Below are 18,473 nucleotides of genomic sequence, written 5' to 3' on the forward strand. Positions count from 1 at the left end.
TTTCTCTGAGTGTTTTGTGCGGGCTGCTCGCTCTCTCTGAGGTTTTTTTGTGAGCTTTGCGATCTCTCTGAGGCTTTTCTTGTGAGCTTTGCGATCTCTCTGTGTGTTTTGTGCGTGCTGCGCGATCTGTCTGAGGTTTTTTTTTGTGAGCTTTGCGATCTCTGAGTATCTTGTGCGTGCTGCGCGCTCTCTCTGAGTTTTTTTTGTGAGCTTTGCGATCTCTCTGTGGGTTTTGTGCATGCTGCGCAATCTCTCTGAGGTTTTTCTTGCGAGCTTTGCGATCTCTCTGAGGTTTTTTTGTGAGCTTTGCGATCTCTCTGAGGCGTTTCTTGCGAGGTTTGCGATCTCTCTGTGTTTTGTGCATGCTGCGCGATCTGTCTGAGGTTTTTTTTGTGAGCTTTGCGATCTCTCTGTGGGTTTTGTGCATGCTGCGCGATCTCTCTGAGGTTTTTCTTGCGAGCTTTGCGATCTCTCTGAGGTTTTTTTGTGAGCTTTGCGATCTCTCTGAGGCTTTTCTTGTGAGCTTTGCGATCTCTCTGTGTGTTTTGTGCGGGCTGCGCGATCTCTCTGAGGTTTTTTTGTGAGCTTTGCGATCTCTCTGTGTGTTTTGTGCGTGCTGCGCGATCTGTCTGAGGTTTTTTTTGTGAGCTTTGCGATCTTTCTGAATGTATTGTGCGTGCTGCGCGATCTGTCTGAGGTTTTTTTTTGTGAGCTTTGCGATCTCTGAGTATCTTGTGCATGCTGCGCGCTCTCTCTGATTTTTTTTTGTGAGCTTTGCGATCTCTCTGTGGGTTTTGTGCATGCTGCGCGATCTGTCTGAGGTTTTTCTTGCGAGCTTTGCGATCTCTCTGAGGTTTTTTGTGAGCTTTGCGATCTCTCTGAGGCTTTTCTTATGAGCTTTGCGATCTCTCTGTGTGTTTTGTGCATGCTGCGCGATCTGTCTGAGATTTTTCTTGCGAGCTTTGCGATCTCTCTGAGGTTTTTCTTGCGAGCTTTGCGATCTCTCTGAGGTTTTTTTGTGAGCTTTGCGATTTCTCTGAGTGTTTTGTGCGGGCTGCTCGCTCTCTCTGAGGTTTTTTTGTGAGCTTTGCGATCTCTCTGAGGCTTTTCTTGTGAGCTTTGCGATCTCTCTGTGTGTTTTGTGCGTGCTGCGCGATCTGTCTGAGGTTTTTTTTGTGAGCTTTGCGATCTCTGAGTATCTTGTGCGTGCTGCGCGCTCTCTCTGAGTTTTTTTTGTGAGCTTTGCGATCTCTCTGTGGGTTTTGTGCATGCTGCGCAATCTCTCTGAGGTTTTTCTTGCGAGCTTTGCGATCTCTCTGAGGTTTTTTTGTGAGCTTTGCGATCTCTCTGAGGCTTTTCTTGTGAGCTTTGCGATCTCTCTGTGTGTTTTGTGCATGCTGCGCGATCTGTTTGAGGTTTTTCTTTCGAGCTTTGCGATCTCTCTGAGGTTTTTCTTGCGAGCTTTGCGATCTCTCTGAGGTTTTTTTGTGAGCTTTGTGATCTCTCTGAGTGTTTTGTGCGGGCTGCGGGCTCTCTCTGAGGTTTTTTTTATGAGCTTTGCAATCTCTCTGAGTGTTTTTTGCGTGCTGCTCGATCTCTCTGAGGCTTTTCTTGCGAGCTTTGTGATCTCTCTGAGTGTTTTGTGGGTGCTGCGCGATCTGTCTGAGGCGTTTCTTGTGAGCTTTGCGATCTCTCTGAGGTTTTTTTGCGAGCTTTGCGATCTCTCTGTGTGTTTTGTGCAAACTGTGCGCTCTCTCTGAGGTTTTTTTTGCTTTGCGATCTCTCTGAGTATCTTGTGCGTGCTGTGCGATCTGTCTGAGGTTTTTTTTGCGAGCTTTGCGGTCTCTCTGAGTATTTTGTGCAAACTGCGCTCTCTCTCTGTGTGTTTTGTGCGTGCTGCGCGCTCTCGCTGAGGGTTTTGTGCGTGCTGCACCCTCTTGCTGAGTGTTTTGTACGTCCTGCGGGCTCTCGCTGAGGTTTTTCTTTGCACTGTAAAATGTGATAAGTTGATCTTACTTAAAGGAATTTAGGAATCCGGTTGCCTTGAAATAGTTAAGTAAATATAACTATTATTTTGAAGTTATGTTAACTTAATGTCTATCATTTAAGTGTACTTAAAACGCAACTGTATTTACTTAATTGATATGAGTTGTTCTGACATTAAGTAGTACATAGATGTAAGTTGCCATTTTTAAGTACTGCCAACTTATGTTACCCAAGTTAACATAATTCCACAAGAGTCCTGTTTACTTAATAGAATTTAGGAAACCGATTGCCTTAGAAAAATAAAGTAAGCACAACAAAGAATTATTATTCAGTAGTACTTCTGGTTTATTTTAATCAAATTCCATTACATCACAGAGCACATCAGCCTATCTAAATACATAAAGTTACCCAAAAATAAAATTAATTCCACATTTAAGTCAATTAAAAATATTTTTTAAAAGAAAACCTCCAGTAATCTTTATTCTTGAATGACTCAAATGGCACAGTCTGTGTAATAAACAAAAATGTACAATAATGTTTAATGCACTTAACCAAGCTAAAGTTTTGCACAATAAATTTAAGTGCTTTGACACATTATGAACAACACAAGAACATTTTGCAAGTGCAAACCATATAAATGAGAGCCTAACATCAATAAGAGGGTAAAGCTGGGTCCATCGAAACTTAGAAATCCCTTAAATTATTTTGGGCTCAGATTGCCTACTCCCAGGTTTAGCAAGTCAAATGTGTTCTCCAGTCTTTTGGGATAGTCCAAATGAAGGTTTTATAGTAGTTCAAATGTCAGGCAAATAGCTTGAGCATGGTTTTCAATGTTCTCCATAACGTTACCTTCCAGTATGATATTAATGCTAGATGGCTCAAAGTGTATGGCATTTGGACCTGGTTGCTGGCTGTCTTCAGGTATAACAGTCAATAACCCATCAGGAACCTGAATGAAATCTGTGATGGTATCTGAATCCTGCAGACAAAAGGTAAATATAATGAAAAAATATATTATTGCAAAACCTTCATGTCTTCACTAAGTAAATTTTAATTATACAATTTGATGTAATACTTACAAAACAGACCTTGAAGTACTCACTGCCTAATCTCCAAGATAAACCTGGAAGACAACGAAGGACAGCAGTCCACATTGCTGTAATATCCTGGATCTACAAGTTAAGAAAAAACAAACCAAAATATCTAAAAATAAACATGAGACAAATGTGTGATAAATTATAAGTTAAAACACATAGGTGTCTGTGTTCTATAATATATGTTACCATCCCATTAAAACAGGATTCATCTGCTAAAAAAAATATTATTGGGTGTTTGTGCTGTTTTGTTTAACTTGTCTGTCTTTGGGCTCCATGGTTTTAGAAAGAACCATTAAAAATGAAAGAAACATTACACAGCACAAAAATAACTGATTTGTCTTTAATAGTTTTCGGGAAATAGTGCAGCTCCATGGCAAATAAATGTTGGTTCTCATGTTTGGAATTAGTTGATGATGACAAGTCTACAGGAAAACTAACCAACCTTAAAGGAACACTAGCTAAGATCAGTGGAGCATCACAATGATTTTTAAGCTGTAATTAAGCTAAAAAATTAAGGTAAAAAATATTATCTAGTGTTCCATTAAGGAGGTGACTGGATCACTCTTATAAAAGTAACATTCCAAATTGTAATAAAAAGATTCCTTACCTTAATTTCAACTTGGGCAACAATGTCTGCAAGTGTACTGCCAATAATTCCTTTCCTGGATTTAAAGATCTCAAGGAATCGTGGGGTGTGACTGTCCAAGGCCTCAAAAAAGTCTTGTTCAAGATCTTTACTTGCCACCCTTGTGAACTCAGCAAAAACCTTTAGGAAAAACACAGCACACATAGAGCCATAATTCGATTTGTACCACATTAACAGATTACACAAATTAAAATACATTTACTCTTGTAGAAGTAATATGTTCATGTTAATATGATTGTATGTTTTATTTTACATAAATTACATATTTGTTACCATACCTGCTGCTTTCTGAAAAGGGCTGGCCAGCGCTCCAACATGCGTTTCACTGGTGGCTGTAACCACCATGTTTCTGTATCTGTAATGTCTAAGCAGTTGCCCTTTCTTTCATACACAAATTTGCAAAATTTACATGCCCACTGCATCTGATTTAGTTGTGTTCAAGCTGCAAAAAAGAAGAACCTTTTTTAAAAATGGATTCAAACATTGTAGATATAGTGCTCACACAAGGTAAAGTGTGTTTCATAAAATGTCAGCCCTGTGCTTACAAAAAAAAGGCTAACCCGTGTCTTCTATATTATTTATAAAACGTGCTCTGTTAACGTCGACTTGGTATGTGTTGTAAATAATTGTTTTATCCATGTTATACGGAGCGCTGTTGGAGTATTTTTCCGGTGAACACATTCACACAAGACTTGAAGTTATGTAAGACACTTCAGACAAAAGGTTAACCCCAACAAAGTTATGCCTTAACCAGCTTTGCATTTGCCGTTACAAATATGGAGCTTTGCCTGGGTCACGGTTTTTTAAAAAAAAAGTAACCTCTGCCGCTTTTGACTCACCATTGAGTTATGCTATGGCTTCAACAGAAATTTTGTGAGTGCTGCGCGCTCTCTCTGAGTGTTTTGTGCGTGCTGCGCGCTCTCTCTGTGTGTTTTGTGCAAACTGCGCGCTCTCGCTGAATGTTTTGTGCGCGCTGCGCGCTCTCTCAGGTTTTTTTTTTTTTTTTTTTTTTTTTTTTTGCGAGCTTTGCGCATCCCTCTGAGTGTTTTGTGCAAACTGCGCGCTCTCTATGAGTGTTTTGTGCGAACTGCGCGCTCTCTCTGAGTTTTTTTTGCGAGCTTTGCGCTCTCTCTGTGTGTTTTGTGCAAACTGCGCGCTCTCGCTGAGGGTTTTGTGCGTGCTGCGCGCTTTCGCTGAGTGTTTTGTGCAATCTGCGCGCTCTCTCTGAGTGTTTTGTGCATGCTGCCCGCTCTCTCTGAGTGATTTGTGCGAGCTTGTACTTTCCACTTCGGACGTCAGTCGCATGCTGAGCAGAGTGAATGCATGGAAGGTAGCTGGCCCTGATGGTGTACCTGGCCGGGTGCTAAGAGCTTGTGATGTGGAACTTGCGGGTGTCTTCACTCACATCTTTAATGTTTCGCTTGCCCAGGTAGCTGTACCATCTATCTTTAAGTCAGCCATCGTTGTGCTTGTGCCTCACTCACCCCAATAATTTCCAAGTGCTTTAAAAGACTAGTTCTTTCTCACTTGAAATCCTGCCTGCCTGCTACGCTGGACCCACACCAGTTTGCTTATCGTAGCAACAGATCCACCGAGGACGCTATCTCAACAGCACTACACACTGCACTAACCCACCTCGCTTGGAGGCATAAGGAAGCATAAAGTAATCTAAATCTCCCTGGTAGGCGGCTGCGTTGACCTTGGACCTCAGAAAATACAGTGGACCCACACCATCAGATGACATGGGACCCCAAACTGCCACTGACTGTGGAAACTTTGCAGGGTACCTCGAGCAACGTGGATTCTGTGCCTCTCCTCTCTTCCTCCAGATTCTGGGACCTTGATTTCCATAGGAAATGGTCCTTGGTCTCCCAGGACCAAGATGGCATCGCGATCACACTGCGAGGCTCAGCGTCTTACCGGTTTTAGTGATGTTATACTTCTGTACTTAGCTATCTCCAGTTTTCTTGCGCAAATAACTCTTGCGAACTACAGTTACGACAGACAGACACTTTTGGAAATTAACATTCACCGCACAAACACCGGATTCAGCATCGGTTTGACTTTAACCAGCTTCAAAACAACACCCCTCCCCCATCTTGGACTGTCCGATTATCTTTCTTTGTTCCTGCTTCCCAAATACACTGCAGTCATGCATAGGATTAAGCCTTCAACCAGAACTGTAAAGATCTGGATGGATGGGGCTGACTCCTTCCTTCAGCAACAGTTCCAGCACACCGACTGGAGTGAGTATGCTGCCCGAGCCACCACAGTCTCACACATCCACTTGGACACCTACACTAACTCTGTCCTGAAACAAATCAACAAGCGCTCAGGGTACAAGAGTCCTCTGTACCGCCCACTGGGGTTGCTGGCAATATGAAGAGACTAATAGCTATAGCCAAGCACTGCTACAAACGCCGGATTGAGGAGCACTTTACCTCCTCTGACCCTCGGCGTACGTGGCAGGGAATACACGCCCTGACTGATTATAAACCAACTAGCTTTGTTCCATCTACCAACAGTGCTTCAGTCCCTGATGAGCTGAACAACTTCTACGCTCGTTTCGACCAGATGATATTGATATCTTCAATAAATCTTCCACCGACGACAACCCACTTGTACTTTCCACTTCGGATGTCAGTCGCATGCTGAGCAGAGTGAATGCACGGAAGGCAGCTGGCCCTGATGGTGTACCTGGCCGTGTGCTAAGAGCTTGTGCTGTGGAACTTGCGGGTGTCTTCGCTCACATCTTTAATGTTTCGCTTGCCCAGGCAGCTGTACCATCTATCTTTAAGTCAGCCATCATTGTGCCTGTGCCTAGGCATTCTACTGCTTCAGACTTTAATGACTTTCGACCTGTAGCACTCACCCCAATAATTTCCAAGTGCTTTAAAAGACTAGTTCTTTCTCACTTGAAATCCTGCCTGCCTGCTACGCTGGACCCACACCAGTTTGCTTATCGTAGCAACAGATCCACCGAGGACGCTATCTCAACAGCACTACACACGGCACTAACCCAACTGGACTGTCAAAACTCATAGGTGAGTATGCTGTTCATCGATTTTAGTTCTGCATTCAACACAGTGATTCCGTCTATGCTGATATCCAAACTCAACCATCTGGGTATCAGCACATCACTCTGCCACTGGATTTTAGACTTCCTGTCTAACAGACCCCAATCTGTTAGATTAGGCAACCTTCATTCATCAACCATCACCTTGAACACTGGCGTTCCACAAGGTTGTGTTCTTAGCCCGATTCTGTACTCTCTCTTCACCCATGACTGTGTACCTGCCTATGGTTCAAACACCATAGTCAAATTCGCAGATGACACCATGGTGATAGGCTTGATTACAGACAATAATGAAACGCCCTACCGGGATGAAGTACAGCATCTGTCCTTGTGGTGCCAAAACAATAACCTAGTACTAAACATGCTCAAAACAAAGGCGATCATCATGGACTTCAGACGGACTAGGAATCAAGCTCACGCCCCCATTTACATCAACGGAACTGCAGTGGATCAGGTGTCCAGTTTCAAGTTCCTTCGAGGACATCTACCATAAACGCTGCCTGGGCAGGGCACGAAAATCACTATAATATCACTACTGCACTTTATGTAAATAATGTAATATATTGCACTTCTGGTTAGATGCTAACTACATTTCATTGGCCCTGTACTTGTACTCTGCACAATGACAATAAAGTCGAATCTAATCTAATCTAATTTACTTTAATCAGGGAACATAACTTTGGACCACTCAGGAGCAGTCCAGTCCTTTTTCCTGACGCTGTCTCTTGTTCAAGAGTGGCTTGGCATAAGGAACATGACAGCTGAAACCCATGTCTTGCATACATTCAAATTTTATGACCAGCACCTGTATGTGCTTGTATAATTTTAAACTACTGATTCTTAACATTGAAGTTGCCCAGAAGCTCTATTGCAACTCTTCGCTTCCACATTAAATTACCTGACGCTGGATTATAACTTACTTCTGAACGTCATCGTTCCATTATCTTGGGCATGATTTTAATGTGTGAGCAATCTTTTTGTGCTGACTATATGCAGGTGTATTGTTTAACATTCGGATTCTGACTGGTGTTCGCTCAGAAGCTTTTACATTTTTCGCTTCCACCTTAAGTAATGCAGCAGTAACGTTAGGTAACTTGAAAATTTGAAAGTAAGGCGTTCGGACAAGAGTTTCAGAAGGGCAGGCTGGCTCACTGTGGTTACGTGTTTGTCGGTTTACTGGCATTATAAATATATCAAAGATAGTTGGAAACTTTGTGAAAGGACGTTTGTGTTGCCTTATCAAAGTAGCCAACACTTTAAAATGTTAATGTCTATGGATGTTGGGCATGTTAAAAGTATTAAAAACATTACAAAACACTTCAACGAATGATAAATATATACGCCATCCCAATCCCAATATATTTTCCTGTAATGGAATGTAATGGAATATATTGGAATCGAGACGTTCCGGGAGCCACCTGGTGGATTGATGCAGAATTGCGGGTAAAAGGCCCAAACTTTGAGGATTTTTAGCTCCCACCACGTGTGCCCAGGACCCGACCCCGGGCTCTGCAAAAAAAATCGTCTAGGGTGCGCCGCGCGCTAGGCCGATAAGGTCCACCAAGCAGCGTATCATATATGTGGATTGGGATGGTGTGGTACTACGAAGAGGTAAGCAACTGCTATTTTCTCGACTAAATGGCCTTTCGGACCTAAGACCCCACCACCACCTGTTAGGTCTAAATGGAATTGTGGACACATACTCCCATTTGTGGCCAGATGGTAGTATGTCAGTGTAGTTTTTATTTATTTTTTATTAAGTTAATGCAACATATGATTGGTCATTTGAAAATGGTACTCAGGCAGCTAGTACTTAACCTTTTCCATGTTACATATTTCAGATTATTCCAATTTTGGACATTTCAATTCCAACATTACTGATTATACACAGAGTCTTGTACAAAAAAGAAGGCATGGGTTTGAAAACGTTCAACGTACACATGTATCATTGTCACAAGCATTTTAAAATGTGCACTGTGTACACATTTGAATTTGATATGTATTTTTGAAATTGTGATGGAGAAAATAAGGACAAGTATTAAGAATTGAAATCTAACAGAGCATTTGGAATCAGAAAGTAGTTTATTTAACCTTAAGGTGGTCAACATACAATAGCAGAGAGTACTATGTGAATGTGGACAAAGGAGATGTTTTCACAGAGATATTTATATAGGTAGTTTATACGTCATAACCATAAGATAATCACTCGATGTTTCTGCAAGCTTAGTTTCCTTAGAGACATCTCAGTTTGATATACAAGATGTGGTTTGTTCTAATAAAGCATTGACCTCGAGCTGACCTGACATACACTTAGTTTTTGAGCTCTGTTGACGATTAGAAATGAATATACTGACAAACAAGCAGACAAGTTCTTTCAACAGAGACATATAAAAATTACCATTACAGAAATATCTGAGTTTGGATATCCCTATCTTACTAAGAAAAGTCGACAAGAAATGTTGTAGAGCAAATCAAAAGCTGTTCAGCAACATATAGCAAGTTTTGGTCCCTTGTGTACAACCAAAAATACAACCGCAAAGTTGCTTCAGAATATAGTGCACCTTGTCTGCCCACTGCAACGGGCTTATCCGCGCTATATTTTACCAGCCGTAACTACGAAACCTCATGTAATTCTACACACTTAGAGCAGGCCAAGCCATTTAAAATGAAAATAACCTGTTTCCAAATTGAATTATACAAGAACAAGTATAAAAACAACAATAAAGTAATTTTCACTATTAGAATTAACTCACACATCCATTCCCCTCATTTTCCTTCAGAAAAGGGTACTTAAATATCAGAGCTTTACACACTTGCACATACTCATTTGTACACTCTAAAAAGTGTATTTGGGCAGTAGTTCCTATTATAGACTTATTTACATTAACCTCAATTAATTCTTTTGCCTTAGTTCCTACAACTTACTTTCATGAGTTCAATTAACTTAAAAGTCACACATTTTATCTCAAAATAACTTTTTACTTTGAGACTACGTGAAACAATTAAGTTTAAAGCAGCTTTACGTCTGACGTCATTACGTAAGCTTTGCGCGAGGCAGATCTCTGGTACCGACAACAGGTGCGCCCCGCTTTTTCTTCCGAACATCGACGGTCGACGTGACTCGGATAAAACAGTAAGTATGCTACCCACCATAACCAAACATTTAATAAACCTTAAAAAAAAAAAACAGACTGCACTGTAAAAAATCTAACTTCAAATTTAGTTGATTATACATTGAAATAGTGAGTTGGGAATAGAACTCAATTGTGTGATAGTTCATCTAACACGAAATGTATTGTTCTGATCAACCTGTAGGCACAACATAAAAAATGTGTTGAGAAGATTTGTTTGGAAAAGTTGCTGATTAAGATAAACCTGCGCATGCTCTGTTCTAGTCATGCGCATGCTCAGTGGGAGGTTCGGGAATAAGCGCGAAGGACGGTTGATTCCTCTTTGTTGTGGCTCGAAGTTTGGAGAAATTCAAGATTGAGGTAAATAACTAGTGATAGTTCACAAAGCATTTTAAAGTTACGTTTCTAGTTTTAACACTATCTTAAAGCCGTGAATATGTGAGGGAAGTTGCCGTGGCATTGTTATATTAGCTAACTTTGCCAACTCGACTGAGCCATGGAAAGTTTGAATATGAGCCGTTTGTTTCATTTAATCAAATGCCCAACGTAACAGACTCAAGCAGGCTGTAACAAGCCTGAGCGCTTTCTTTATGTTCTATTTTGAAAATGTTATGTATCTTGTTGGCTGGCTTTTTTCCATTCCACCTTAAATACCGGAATAGGTAACGCTATATTGAGCCTCCTCGGTGTTTGTTGAGCTGTTTAAGGTAGAACGGAAAATTCAGGATGCTGACTACAACAACGCTCCTTTAGTCTGATATCATTTATATGAAAGCAGCAGGGTGTTATTACAAGATTAAGCCGTCAAAGATACAAAAATATCCGTATTGTCTGAATCAGACCTACTATTTGTTTTTTGTTTTGCTTTTGAGAAGTTCGTAGGTGTCTAACAGCACTAGCACTATACCTAACATCGTCTGTTTCTCAAAACATTTAGCTAAATGTAATATATGTGTGTGTGTGTGTAAATAAATTACAAAAACATTAAATAACGTTACATAGAGTTTGTGGTTCTGTAATTGCATTTACAAACTATAATTGTGTACAATGACAATACTAACACTAATATTGTTTTCATTTTCAAGGAAAAAAGGGATACATTAGATGAAGTGCAAAATCTGCTCTTTCACAAGCCAAGACACAGACGTTGGGTTGAAGCACCACAGAGTACGCCATGGATTTCATGGTACACGCTGGCCCTGTTTTCACTCCAATTGTGTGTGTTCCTTGATATGTCGTTTTTCAAAATGTCACAGTAAATTATCTACATGTCACCAAAGTTCTACCTTCAAATGTGATCTTTGTGATTATAAAGATGTTTGCGATATAGCCCTGCAGGGCTGAGTGAGGATTCCTTGGAAGAAGAGAGAAAGGCAATGAGGGCTGAGATAGATAAAAAGGGTCCAAACATTTTCTTTACGGTGGAAGGAGGTTGTTGAGCAGGAACCTCTGGTTGGTCTGGTTCGAGAATGATGGCCAGCACTGTTCTTGGAGAGTCAGGTGAGTAGTGTTTGTTTGCTGTACTTGTGACTCTGGCCCATTTCAGCATATTTTTCTTTTTATAGTTTTTGTAGGATTGTTTCACACTGCAAAACCTAGTGTGAACCAATCTAGTTTACTTGTCTAAAATGATACTTAACTTTTTTTCCCCAGAACAGTTCCAAAACTGTTATAATGCGAAGTCATCAGCTGTTTGGATTATTTACTTATTTTTTTAGTTATTTACTTATTAACCAAGAAGCGTACAGCATTGTCCAACCACAGTAATGTTATTTAAAGGCAACAAGTTTTATCGCGCACAACATTTGTCACGAAAGCGTCCCAAAAGAGCAATTTTCCTGTGGGCTATTTTTTTGGCCTTGGGATGACGGGATGGTTTTTGTCTGGATCCCTGCATAACTGTTATCAACTGAATCAGTCTTTGTCTAGAAATGTTCAGGCTCTGTACGTAATGACTGATAATCTGTATTCTCTATTGTTTACTCCTCTCTCTCTCTAGATATGCAGTGAGTTTCGTAGAATAACTGCCATCAACCTGAAGAGTCAGTTTCATGATGCACTGGACACATGTGCCAAAACTCCTTAAACTGTACAGGAGTAGAAGGGCAGCCTTTGGAGGAGATGGGATGCATCTGTAGTATGTTTAATGCACAAGTTTTTGTGAAAAACTAAGTTTGTGAGGTTTTCACAATAAAATTTTAAAATATTCCATTTGTGCAATGTAGATTTATTATTTTAACCAAGTTGAATTTCTGAGTAGCGTAAAGGTATTTGACTCCTATTTGCAAAACTAAAATAACATGCTAAAAAACACTTTTAAAATTATTTAAATGTAAGCTGTATTTTAAGTACACTGTAAAAAGAAAACAGTTGATCCAACTTAATTGAATTGCTTCAATTGGTAACAAGTAATTCAATTAAGTTTATCCAACTTAATTGTTTAAGTTTAACCTTAAAAAAATAAATTGAAAAAACTTAATTGAATTACTTGTTACCAATTGAAGCAATTTTCTTTTTACACTGTATAGTGTGAGTGATAATGTAATGCTCAGTGTCACTTCGTCAGCAGTCATGGGGGTCCAGGTGTATGGAATGGCGTTGGTCTCTTATAGAACAGCGTTGGGCTCTAAACGTGTGAACACATGCTCGTTAACACGTTATTAAAAATTTGCGTGTTGACACGTAAAATTTTGTCGTGATAACGTGACCAAAATTGACACGTTTACACGCTTCTTAAGGTTTTCGCCAATGGGAGGCCTCAAATCCGGGCGTACTTACATATTCATGATAGGATTTACATCACACCCTGTAGCTGACACGAAACATAAATCCTTTGTGAACGTAGTCCCTACGTTTCATCTGAATTATTCATAACATAGTGAGCTAAGCACTGACCTGTGGCTACGTTGAGCCCTACATGAGCAGTGTGAAGACAGCAATACTAGTAAGCTGTTTATGTTTCACAATAAAAAAAAACTGTTGTTTAGTACCTTAAAATTTGTAAACATGCATATTATTATATAACTTCATTCATAACATGCTCTAAAGCTTTTCATAATTTTATAAGAAACAAACATCACTATTCACTCACACTGTGTGTGACACATACTGAGGCGTAATTCATTCACATTGATAAATTATGTGCATTCTTTTAATAGCATACTGCTAAACAATACAGTGTCAATACAAACCCATAGTGAAATTAACTTTCCAGATCCTCCTCTTTCTGTAAACATGTATACTATGTGTAAAGATACATTAATTTACTCATGTGTTATTTAATTATGTGTATGTACTTATATATGTTAAGAGAGGATAAATCTCCTTCAAAATTAAATTGAACAAAAAAATCTGAATTAAAAAAGGGCTTTTTTCAGCAGTAAATTCAGTGGTGGTTGAAGTGAGGGGTATATATATATATGTGTGTGTGCGCTTTTAAACGTATTTATGTTTATATAAATATTATGTTTGTATAATGTTTATACAAAATCTCATAAACATTGTTCAGAACATTAAACACTGGAATTGTTTCCGTTATTTGGTAAGTTAAGGCTTTATGTTGTTTCAGCAATAACGCCATACACCAGTAGGTGGCAGTAAAGCATCATGATTCACGAAATACACAAACTTAACGTGTTAACACGAAATTATACGCTGCGTGTTAACACGGAGAATCCAACACGTTTAGAGCATAATTTAAAACAAATGAAAGAAAAAAAAACAGGAATTCAAGTTTATAAAATGTATTGGACTAAAAACAATAAGCTCGTAGCCTACTTAGTGTATACTCAAATACCTACATGCAACATTGAGCCATGCTTTGGTACTGCGTTCTTATAATGTTTTTTGTGAATTGACTACACTCGGCTCAGAGTCACAGTCAGAAAACAGCGTTGGCCCACAGCAGGCTCAGTGTCACTTTTCTGAGTGTTCTTCGTCAGTAGTCATGGGGGTCCAGGTGTATGGAATGTCGTTGGTCTCTAAACGTGTTGGATTTGACCATGTTTTTTTTTTTATGAGATTTTGTATAAACATTATACATATATAAATACGTTTTAAAGCACGCACACACACACGCACACACACACATATATATATATATATATATATATAAACCCCTCACTTCAACCACCACTGAACTGCTGAAAAAACCCTTTTTTAATTTAGAATTTTTTGTTCAATTTCATTTTGAAGGAGATTTATCCTCTCTTAATTTATATATAGAAGTAGATACACATAATTAAATAAAACATAAGTAATTTAATGTATCTTTTAACATATACATGTTTACAGAAAGAGGAGGATCTGGAAAGTTAATTTCACCATGGGTTTGTATTGACACTGTATTGTTTAGCAGTATGCTATTAAAAGAATGCACATAATTTATCAATGTCAAATCTCAGTATGTGTCACACACATAGTGTGAGAGAATAGTGATGTTTGTTTGATATACAATTATGAAAAGCTTTAGAGCATGTTATGAATGAAGTTATATAATAATATGCATGTTTACAAATTTTAAGGTACTAAACACCAGAGGTTTTTTATTGTGAAAAATTAACTTCCAGTTGCTATGGGGATCAGCTTACTAATATTGCTGTCTTCACACTGCTCACGTAGGGCTCAACGTAGCCATAGGTCAGTGCTTCGCTCACTATGTTATGAATAATTCAGATGAAACGTAGGGACTATGTTCACAAAGGATTTATGTTTCGTGTCAGCTACAGTGTGTGATGTAAATCCTATCATGAATATGTAAGGATTAGTTAAATGCTGTTTTAACTACAGTAACTGAAAAATATCACTGGTGAACAAGACAAAATACATATTCAATTATAACTGATATCACAACAAAAATATAGAATTAGAAACCGTACATAAAAACCCAACCAAAGTGTAGTGTAGCGAAACTGGTGGACTCTCTCTTTGTCTGTGTGTGGATGGATATAATCTCGGTGTGGGGACTAAAACTTGTTTACAGACTCACATTTTTAGTTATACAAATACACGCATTTTTGTGTGTGTACGATTGTTTACATGTGTAAGGAAGAGACGTTATAAAAAAATAACTAAATACTCTATAAAGGACTTAAATCCAGGATAATAAGTCTGAATTAATGAAGACATGGCCCCTGTGCATAACTCGTGCGGGAGCTGGCAACGCCAGCCATGGAGCTTTCCCATTGAAGCCAGTTTGCTACGGTCTCTTTTAAATATCATTTGATTAGAATACAACATTTTACATGTGCTTAATGAATATATTTTTTGTTAAATATTGGTTTTAATCATAACATAAATGTGTCGCTTTGTCAGTTACCAAAGTTACATCAGCCAGTAATGTTAAGCTACAACCCGGTCTCACACCTACTCGTGATATAGTAGTCTGCAATTCGTGACATATCGCATATTTTCAGCATGAATTGCAGTCTCCTATATATGTGACTATACCACGAGTAGGTGTGAGACCGGGTTGTAAGCTATCACTACCTCAGGATGTAAAGGTCTTCCATGTGTCTTAGCAAATTGCAAATAATTTAAATAAATGTTTTACAGTTACTGAAAGACATCTACGAAGAAATGTACTGCTTAAATTTTAATTGTTATTTTATTTTATTTTTTTTTTTTACAGAATATTTGTATGTTAGCATCTGCTAATGTTAGCTAGCATCCAGTTAAAAGTTCTCCTGTTCCACCTTAAACAGAGTGACAGTTATTTTCTGATGAAACAAGAACAAAAAGTAACTGCTTCAGCATTTAAAAAAGAACAGAAAACTCCAGTATTGTGCTTGTAAATAGGGATTAACATTTAGTGCTAGTTTTGCTATGCTGTGTGTGTTTTGAAAATAACATTGTGTTTGGTATTTAATATGCAGACTTTTAACTTTGGGAATTGTGTCAGTATAACAATTAATTTATGTTTTGTATTCTTTATTCCAGATTGCAAACATATGTTCCTGCACTTTTTTAGACTTCTGTTTTTTTTTTAAACTTCCTGCTATATATATTGTGTTGAAAAAAAAGCGTATTTGACAATACAAGAAATTGTATAAAACTTTATCTAGACAGTATAATAATTACATTAAGCAAGACCATACATATTTTTGCACAAATCACTAATATAAGCCTTTTAAAATTCTAGTCAACTGAATGGAGAAAAAACACATAGGGAAGAAATATGAGCATCTGCAATATCTTCAGACCATTCAGCTATTTATTATAATGTTTGTAACAGCTATTTAATACTAAAATTTAATTCAAATCAAATCAAATTGTATTTATATAGCGCTTTTCACAACAAAAAGTCGTCACAAAGCAGCTTTACAGAGATCCGGGTCCAAGCCTCCTATGAGCAAGCCAGGGGCAACAGTGGCAAGGGAAAACTCCCTCAGCACATGAGGAAGAAACCTTGGAAAGAACCAAGACTCATACGGGGAACCCATCCTCCTCGGGTCCACACCGGAGACACAACAGAGAACAGAACAGAAGTAAAAGTGAAATGATGACAGATGAAGGGGTTATAGTAATGTAAATGTAGTATATTAGTGATGTATGAGTCTGAGGAAGGAGAAGGTGATCAGGGATTCTGTGTGAATTAAAAGTAGGTGCAGAGTTAATCTGAGGTAAAACAGCATGGCCAAGCATGATAGTGTAGATGAGACAAGGCCAGGATCTTGTACAGGATACACAGGGGCTGGATCAGGGCAACACCTGGAGAGCAGCAGGACATCTCAAAGCATGAGAGAGAGACAGGAGAAAGAAAACCAGACAAAGGGAACAAAAAAATACAGAGATTAGTAGGGTCATGGTAAAGAACAGGCAAATTTGTCCTGCGAAAAAAGCTTCCACGGGTCAGGCAAGAGAACCCAGTGACAGACAGCGTGTTGGCGGTTACTAGAAAGCTAACTAAAAAAGCTGTAGCTATGGTAGTATGACAGGGTTAATACAGAACAGTGATAATTAACCTGATGCTGTGTATGGGGAAAAAAGCTTGTTCCATTTAGGGGTGGGGTGGGCGTGGCTAGGTCCCAGAGGAGGTTTCAGAGCACCTGTAAGTCCAAAATCGATGACGAAAGGAGATTCACGGTGAACGTAGTCTTCTAAGACCCACCCACCCTTGAAACTTCTGTCAAAACTCAAGCAAACCACGAAGCAGACTCTGGAGAGATTCCAGAAGCAAAAGACCTTATCAGCAAAATCCAAAAAACAATAATGAAAGCAAAGACTGGCAAAATTCAAATGAAATAATGTCAAATAACTGCAAAGAGTATCTTATAAAAATAAACTTAGCACAAAAAGTAAGGAAATTTGTGTTTGGTAGATTATTTTTTCTTGTTGTAACAATGCTTCTTGGCAGTTTATCTCATACCGTTGGAAAGCCTGTTAATTTCCCCTTTAAACGGTGCCACATTTGTAAGGAACATGCATTTGTGGGATGAGCAGTAGAGCTGAGAATGTGGGTTGCGCCTCTTTAAAAGGTAAATGTGGCATCATTTAACAGGCTTTCCAACTGTATAAGATTTATTGCCCAGAAGCATTGTTACAACCAGGAAATAATCTACCAAACACAAATAACACAATTTTAAGAAATTTGTTTATTGTTTTTTGTAGAAATTTTTAAACAGAATTATATTTCTTAAAAAGTTTAGCTTTTTCAAAGTTTCTGTAAATACAAGGGTGTGTTTAGTGTTGAGTGATATTTTTTTTAGAACTGGTCTAAACTACCTCCATGATAAAGTTTTTATAGCAAAGTTGTATAATTAGTGTTCATTGTAAGTTGAACCAGAAAATTTGCACTGAAATATTTTTAATATGTTTACTGTATCATCTTTCAATAAGAATATAATTAATTAATATAATGTGTGTGTGTGTGTATTTATTTTTTTTTTTTCCACATAAGATATCAACACAGAGGTGTCTTACACGAGGGGAAAAAAATTGTTGAACTGATGGAAGATGAATGCTGATGCAGCACCACAGACACTTGTGATAATGGGCATTGCAGCAGTGGTAATGGGCAGTCTTTGAATTTACCACAGCCTTCATGAAGCATTTTAGACAGCTGAAATTCGGTGTGGCTTTTTTGAATTTGTTCTGAAAAACGTGAGTTGGTGTTGTGGGCTGTGTGACAAGAAGTTTGTGCAGTCAACTAATACGTTGTGATTAGCAGCTATCGGATTCTGGAGTTTTCAAGCCCCAAAGAGCAGAGGAGCGCGCGCCATGTCAGGTTGGTAACAGTCATTTTGTTTGAAGTTTGTGTTTTTTTCTTTAGCCATCTCAAGTGAACAAAGTAATCAAAACTTTTTATTGCATTAGGCTTACTTTTCTAATGTTTGCTGCAGCTAGCCAACGTGTCATTATGATGAATAGCAAGTGTTCTACTTAGCTTTTAACCCACATTATGTAATGTCTGAGCTAATAGCCAGGTTGTTAAATTTTGAAATTTGAATAATTACTTACAGTCTACTTGAGGTTGAGAAGTAAAATGTTTCTATCATTGTTTCTCAATATGACAACTTTAGAATGTGATCATATACTTT

Source organism: Hoplias malabaricus, unplaced genomic scaffold, assembly GCF_029633855.1.
Source record: "Hoplias malabaricus isolate fHopMal1 unplaced genomic scaffold, fHopMal1.hap1 scaffold_98, whole genome shotgun sequence".
Taxonomy (NCBI): domain Eukaryota; kingdom Metazoa; phylum Chordata; class Actinopteri; order Characiformes; family Erythrinidae; genus Hoplias; species Hoplias malabaricus.